Below are 7236 nucleotides of genomic sequence, written 5' to 3'. Positions count from 1 at the left end.
GAGAGGGAGAGGGAGAGGGAGAGGGAGAGGGAGAGGGAGAGGGAGGTGCATTTTCAGTTAAAAAAATAAACTATGCATAAAGAAGGGGATGTTACATAAGTTAAAATATTAATATGGCTTGAGTAAAACACAGCACATTAAAGTGTAAAACCATGCACCATGAATATATATTATTATCTGGAATGTAATTTTCTGTTTCATAATGCTACTGTGGTGTTTACATTGCCTTTTGACCAGAGCGTACAAAGAATATAATTTAACATCGATATGCCCTCTCCATCTAATTGTCAGACAGATTTATCACCATATTGCCTTCTCACATAAGTGACCTTGATTTACGAACACTACAGAGAAAGATCCATTTCTGACTGTTTTATAGAAGTGTATTTAGCCAAGACTTCTAAACATTTTACCCTGGAATATAAAGTTTCAGCTGTGTAGAATGGGGTCTTTTTGAACCTTGGAATTAATTCCTTCTTGTGCTGTTTTTTAATCGGATTACTAGAGTCTCTTCAATGCATGTATTATTAAAATATACCACAACAGCCTCATAAAGTAAAATGCATATTTGGCAAATGTTACTCTTTTTCTTTCCTGATCTCTTTGCCAAGACTTCCATACGTATTATTTAAAGCTGAAAGATTTACTGGGGAGCACCAGTGCTGTAACACCAAGAATTGTAATAAGCAGATGTTTCAGATGAACTGAGAGCCAGCTTCTGAAATTTGCTTTCGTTAAAAATAAGGCTTTGGGTTTCTTGAGGCATAATGAATAAAATATTTTGAGAGACCGATCTCTTTGTTGGCATAACCCTGCTGCTATTTGCCATCATCAATTATTTAAAAGAAGAGAGCTACTTTGGTGTTCTACAGGTTTTCTGTTGAGTTTTCTGGCTAGCAACTGGAAAGTATTTAATGATACATGTAAACGCAGGGCTTGGTAGCTTGGGATTTTGTTTGTTTTGAAGAAGCAAAGAGGGAAACAATTTCTCTAGGATTTTTTCTATATATATATTTAGGAAACTTGAGCTACATTTGCTACAAGGCAGCATGATCAATAGAGTGTGACCAGAGAGGCCTGTTTCTTCATCCTACATCTGTTGCTAAGAAGCTATGTGACCCTGGGTCAGCCCACTGACCTTTCTGTATCTTAATTTCTAGATCTCCAAAACAGGTACAATAATACCTACTGGTGAGGATTAGCTGAGATTTTTATAGCACTTTGCAGGTGCAAAGCATTGTGTGGGGGCTGAAAATTAGCACTATGATTCCTCTGAAACACCCATAATCATCTTCTCCAGGAAAGACAAGTGAGGATTGAGAACCTCTACTCCAATAGAGCTCATATCTGTCTTGGCTGCACGCTCCCTGTTCTCCACGCGCTGACTATGAGCCTTCATCACTTTCAGGTAGTTCTGTACAAGCGTAGCAAGCGCTCAGCAAGCAAGGATTTGCTTTAGGCTTATTGAAGACCAGTATTAATGAAAACTCATGATATTACATTACTTTTTTTTAATAAGTGGGCTTATGATAAAGGATTTGCTCTGGGTGTGATGCTTTTTTTCAATATCGATGTATATGCATTGCTTTTCAGATTAAGCTTTGAAACTTGGATCCTGTCATTTATTCCACGGGATGCAGTGGTAGCTGTATTAAATATTCATGGCTAGTGAATGCTGGGAGATAAAGTCAGAGGTGAAAGGGCAACATACAATTCAAAGGAGTCCTTAGGCTATGCTAATTTGCTTGATCTCATTTTTAAAAGTCAGACTTCTGACAGTCACAGCAGGCCATCCTGTGCAGCACTCTCCTGCTGGGGGTGGAACTCGATCATTATTACTCACCGATAAAGCAGCCTGCAGAGCTCCACAGCTCACAAAGCGGAGCACCACAATAGCACTCAACGCACGGTGTCATACCAGACCTCTCCTAGGATCAGGGAAAACTGGGACTAAAAAAATGCTGAGGGAGGCACCTCATCCACCCCTCTGGACAAATGTAGGATCAGCTACTGTACTAGCCAGAGACAAAATTACATTTTAAATGCAATATCCATAGTAGACCCACAGCATTCTGAGGCAAGGATGGAGCAGGTGGAAATGTACAAGAAGATGGACGGAAGGCCAAGTTCTCCCTGTCCTGTATGCATCTTTCAGGTCCTATGTGACAGACAAGGAAAAACATTGTCATCTGGTGACTGCTACCACCAGTTACATTTAACCATTGCTGTTCTCTCTTTAAGACAGCTACTAGATATGTTTCAGCTTCTCTACAAGAGTAACGAACTGAAACAACAGCAAACTCTGCCCAAACCACAGACATATGCTCTCTCTTAAAGGAAAGATGGCAGGTTTCAGTAAGGTACAGTTTTCTGAATGTTCCTTTGGCAGTGGTGAAGATACAGAGAAAAACAAATCTAAGGGAGATGGCAACAAGGAAACTCATGTCCACAAACAGTGCTAACATGGCCTCAAGCTGAGAGGAAGAACTTTTAGGTCGCGCGTCAATCAAAGCAAGTGTGTGATTTAAGTGGAAAAAAATTATTTGCCACTAATTCCTGCCACGCTCAAGGAAATGTGACTTTGTAAGTAATGTCTTTGTTAAATGAGTACATGGCTTCGTCATCAGTTTCTTTTACAGCTAAAATCAATCTACAACAGCCTGAGCAGAGTGCTGTGGGCCAACACTCACAAAACCTCCTAGGTGCGCTGGGACGCTGTGCCTTCAGAACGTGACTGTACAGAGGACTGAGTCGATAATTCTTGAACTCTAATTCTATATCTTGCAGGCACTAATCCAAACCCCACTAAGGCAATGGCAAGACTACTGAAGGCATGGACAGCTTTTAACCAGGACTAGGTTTGCTTTCTCTGTCCTCCCAAGTAAATTGCTTCTGTTTCCCTATGTGTCAAATTGAGAATGAAATGCTTTTGAACATCACATGAGCACTGAGAGGATGCACTAGTCCCATTTGTAAAGCATTAAGGAAAAGAAAATATTCCTCTAAATACTAAAACCTATTACTATATATTGCAGTGATGGAAAATTCAGCTGGATTTCTGAGCAATTAAGATCTTGTTCAGATCCCTGAAGACATCGGTGGTGCTTGCATCTACAGAGAAGCTGATGCATGCCACCAGCATATTGCTGACAAACCTTGAAGAGAGCCTATAGATGGGACATCCAAAGGAAATACTGGTCTGGACCCTGAGGTGCAGAGAAAAAGGAATGGACAAAGTCTCTGGAAAGGAAAGTCAATAAATTTGCCACATCTGTGACAGGATCCAGAAAAATCCCAAGTTTAACTGTATTAATGCTACCGAGTAGTGTAATAATAGAAGTCGGATATATAGCTCTTGTCTAAGGACAGGAGACGATCATCCATCAGCACCACCACTGCAGTCTGCTCCACGTCCTGGCATACTGCCTATTTGGAGCAAGACCAAGACATCAGAGTTAGAGCTGGAGACAACTACGGTTGAACTTACTGGTAAGTTTTTTGGTCTTCAGAATCAAAGATATGATAGAGTTATGCAGGATTACAAAAAATGGGAATCAACCCTGCCCATGTACATTTTTTAACAGATCCATTTGGATATATAATTATGAAGATATAGTAGACATGAATACAATACATTAAACTCAGACAGTTACATTAAATTTATATACTACACATCTGAGGAGTCAAACAAGTAATATTTCATGCTTTCAATGATCATACCATTATTTTAAAAGGGATTTATACATATATTTATGCAGCTAGGTAAGGGTTTATGATCTCTTGGAATTGTGTGACTAGCCTGATCTTCTATAACAAGGTGACCCACTTAGTGAATGAGGGAAAGGCTGTGGACGTTGTTTACCTAGAATTTAGAAATGTCTCTGACAACCTTCTTCCACAGCATTCTCCTGCAGAAATTGGTTGCTCATGGCTTAGACAGGCCTATTCTTTGCTGACTGGAAAATTGGCTGGGTGATTGCGTCCAAAGAGTAGCGGTGAATGGAGTTAAATCCAGTTGGTGGCTGGTCACAACTGGTGTTCCCCAGGCCTCAGTATTGGGGCCAGCTTCATTTAATAACTTTATCAATGATACGGACGAGGGGATCAAGTACACCCTTGGTAAGGTTGTGGGAGACACCAAGTTGGGTGGCAGTGTTCATCTGCTTGAGGATTAAGGCTCTACAGAGGGATCTGGACAGGATGGATTGATGGGCCGAGGCCAATTGCATGAGGTTCAACAAGGTTAAGTAACAACCCCATGCAATGCTACAGGCTTGGGGAGGAGTGGCTGGAAACCAGCCTGGCTGAAAAGACCGTGGGAGTGTTGCTCAATAGCCAGCTGAATATGAGCCAGCAGTGTGTCCAGGTGGTCAATGTGGCCAATAGTGTCCTGACTTGTATCAGAAATAGTGTGGCCAGGTGGACTAGGGAAGTGATCATCCCCCTGTACTCAGCATTGGTGAAGCTGCACCTTGAATACTGTATCCAGTTTTGGCTTCCTCACTACAAGAAAGGTACTGAGGTGCTGGAGCATATCCAAAGAAGGGCAAGGAAGCTGGTAAAGGGTCTGGAGCACAAATCTTATGAGGAGCAGCTGAGGGAACTGGGGTTGTTTAGACTGGAGAAAAGGTTGCTCAGGGGAGACCCTCTCACTCTCTACAACTCCCTGAAAGGAGGGTGTAGCGAGGTGAGTCTCAATCTCTTCTCCCAAGTAACAAGCAATAGGACAAGAGGAAATGGCCTCAGGTTGTGCCAGGGGAGGTTTAGATTGGATATTAGGAAAAAATTATTCACTGAGAGGGTTATCAGGCATTGGAACAGGCTGCCCAGGGAAGTGTTGGAGTCACTATCTCTGGAGGTATTTAAAAGAGGTATAAATGTGGTGCTTAGTGACGTGGTTTAATGGTAGACTTGGCTGTGCTAGGTTAGTGGTTGGACTTGATAATCTTAAAGGCCTTTTCCAACCTAAATGATTCTATGATTCTACAAAAAACAACTTGGCAGAAGAGACAAAATTTACATTTGAAAAATGTTAACAAATAATTGCTACATGAAATAATTAAAATGGAAAGTAATCAGAAATTATAAGGAGATTTAAGAATGGAAAAGCATGTACTGCTCAAGTTAGAGCCCCTGTGGATACTGTACATAAGGCTTGAATATTCATACATTTGCACAAGAAAGTAAAAGCATTTAAGATCAATATGTTCAATTAACATTGAACTTCATTGAGCCGGCAATGTGCGCTTGCAGCCCAGAAGGCCAACTGTATCCTGGTCTGCACCAAGAGAAGGGTGGCCAGCAGGTTGAGGGAGGTGATTCTCCCCCTCTATTCCGCTCTCGTGAGACCCCACCCAGAGTTCTGCATCCAGTTCTGGGGCCTTCAACATAAGATGGACATAGACTTAGTGGAGTGAGTCCAGAGGAGGGCCAAGAGGATGATCAGAGGGCTGGAGCACCTCTCCTATGAGGACAGGATGAGAGAGTTGGGGCTATTCAGTCTGGAAAAGAGAAGGCTTAGGGGAGTGGCCTTCCAGTACTCGAATGGGGTCTACAAGAAAGCTGGGGAGGGACTTTTTATAAGGGCAGGTAGTGATAGAACAAGGGGTAATGGCTTTAAACTGGAAGAGGGTAGGTTTAGATTAGATATTAGGAAGAACATCTTGACTGTGAGGGTGGTCAGACACTGGAACAGGTTGCCCTGGGAGATTGTGGATGCCCTCTCCTTGGAAGTGTTGAAGGCCAAGTTGGATGAGGCTTTGAGCAACCTGATCTAGTGGAAGGTGTCCCTGATGATGACAGGGGCGTTGGAACTAGATGATTTTTAAGATCCTTTCCAACCCAAACCATTCTATTATTCCATGTCCATTTTCTGCCTAGATTTGGCAAAACGAGTTAACTCCTGTTTCATCTAATAAGAAATTGGCATGGCAGAGATCAGTGAAAACCTCTGAAGAACAAATATCTGGAATTGGCAGTCATAGAGGCAAGAAGAAAAATCTTCTTGAACACTTGGAGTAGTTTTTAAAGCTCCTTTTTCTTTCAAGTAGAACATAGGAAGAACAAAACTTTTCACTTTAAACCTTTGGGTCTGGAAAAAATAGAAGAACAATAAAATCCCTTGCCTAACACAGTACATAGTGTAAAACAATTGCTTTCATTAGTCTGCATTTGAGGAGGGCAGGAGCAACTTCGTCATCCATAAAAATAGACACACAATCTTGGAGAAGCATCCTCCTTTCCTTCTTTGGCAACAGTCACTGTCTCTGAATCACCTGTTTTTACCACATTATTGCTCTGCCCAAATAAAATGGATGCATACTCCTGCCAACTGTGCTTTTGGGGCTTGCACTCCATCACCAATACTAAGTTACCACCCCTTTTCCACCAGCCCTTACCACAAATTATATATCTGCTCAATATTAGGTTTTAAGAGTATAAGCCCCTGTATGATTTTCAGTATTAGCCGTTGGATGTGTCATTTCTTTTGCCTGTAAATACCAATTTTTTCTGTGGTGTATTATGACAGCTGCGAAGTTGTATTTCTGCTGGATGCACAAGAACACCCATGTGTGCAAACATGGATTTATTTGTGTGCCCCTACTTGCACTCATGGAAAGTTTCCACCATGAACAACCAGCAGTATGCCGGTGGCTGTGGTGCTCAGATGTGCTAGTTGAACACACAGAGTGATGGTGAAAACAATGATCTGAGCACAAAATGGCTAACCAAAATAAAAAACATTTAAAGGGTCCCCATGGCCTAGGAGTGATAATTTTACACCTAAGAAAAACAGTCTATTTTTTAGTAGGATTGAAAGACAAAAAAGGATCTGGTTCCAGGTATGGAGTTCCCTGCCAACATGTACTGCAAGGATTAGGACAGTCCAAGCAGCAGCTGGTCATAAATTTAGTAAGATGCTCGTTAAACTTTAGTTTCTGTGGAGAAAAAAAGAAAAGCTTCTGGAGACTAGAGATTTGGTGAGTCTCAATCTTCTGTGTACTTCAGAAACAAAAAGAAAAGCTTCTGGAGACTAGAGATTTGATTGTGTACTTCAGAAATAGCATTGCTGAGTATTTTGAGACCGAACATAGAGTTGATTTCTAAAAGTTGAGATTTAAGTTTTACTGAAAAAGGGCAAATCTAATACAGTGTCTACCTCCCTAAAAACAAAAGTATATACACACACACACACACACACACACACATATATATATATATACGTATATATGTATT

At 41.3% G+C, this 7236-nt stretch overlaps 1 protein-coding gene across 1 annotated transcript in view; it reads right to left on the bottom strand.

Annotated features, from left to right (window-relative positions):
* The window catches only part of LOC104528134 (ecto-NOX disulfide-thiol exchanger 1), a gene marked incomplete at its 3' end in the record, with an annotated part of 75843 nt that overhangs the window by 40150 nt on the left and 28457 nt on the right, over positions 1–7236 (bottom strand). The gene's annotated exons all lie outside the window — the stretch shown is intronic.

The sequence above is a fragment of the Antrostomus carolinensis genome, unplaced genomic scaffold, assembly GCF_000700745.2.
Source record: "Antrostomus carolinensis isolate BGI_N321 unplaced genomic scaffold, ASM70074v2 scaffold5897, whole genome shotgun sequence".
NCBI classification, from domain to species: Eukaryota; Metazoa; Chordata; class Aves; order Caprimulgiformes; family Caprimulgidae; genus Antrostomus; species Antrostomus carolinensis.
This window is presented reverse-complemented; position numbering and strand designations above follow the sequence as displayed.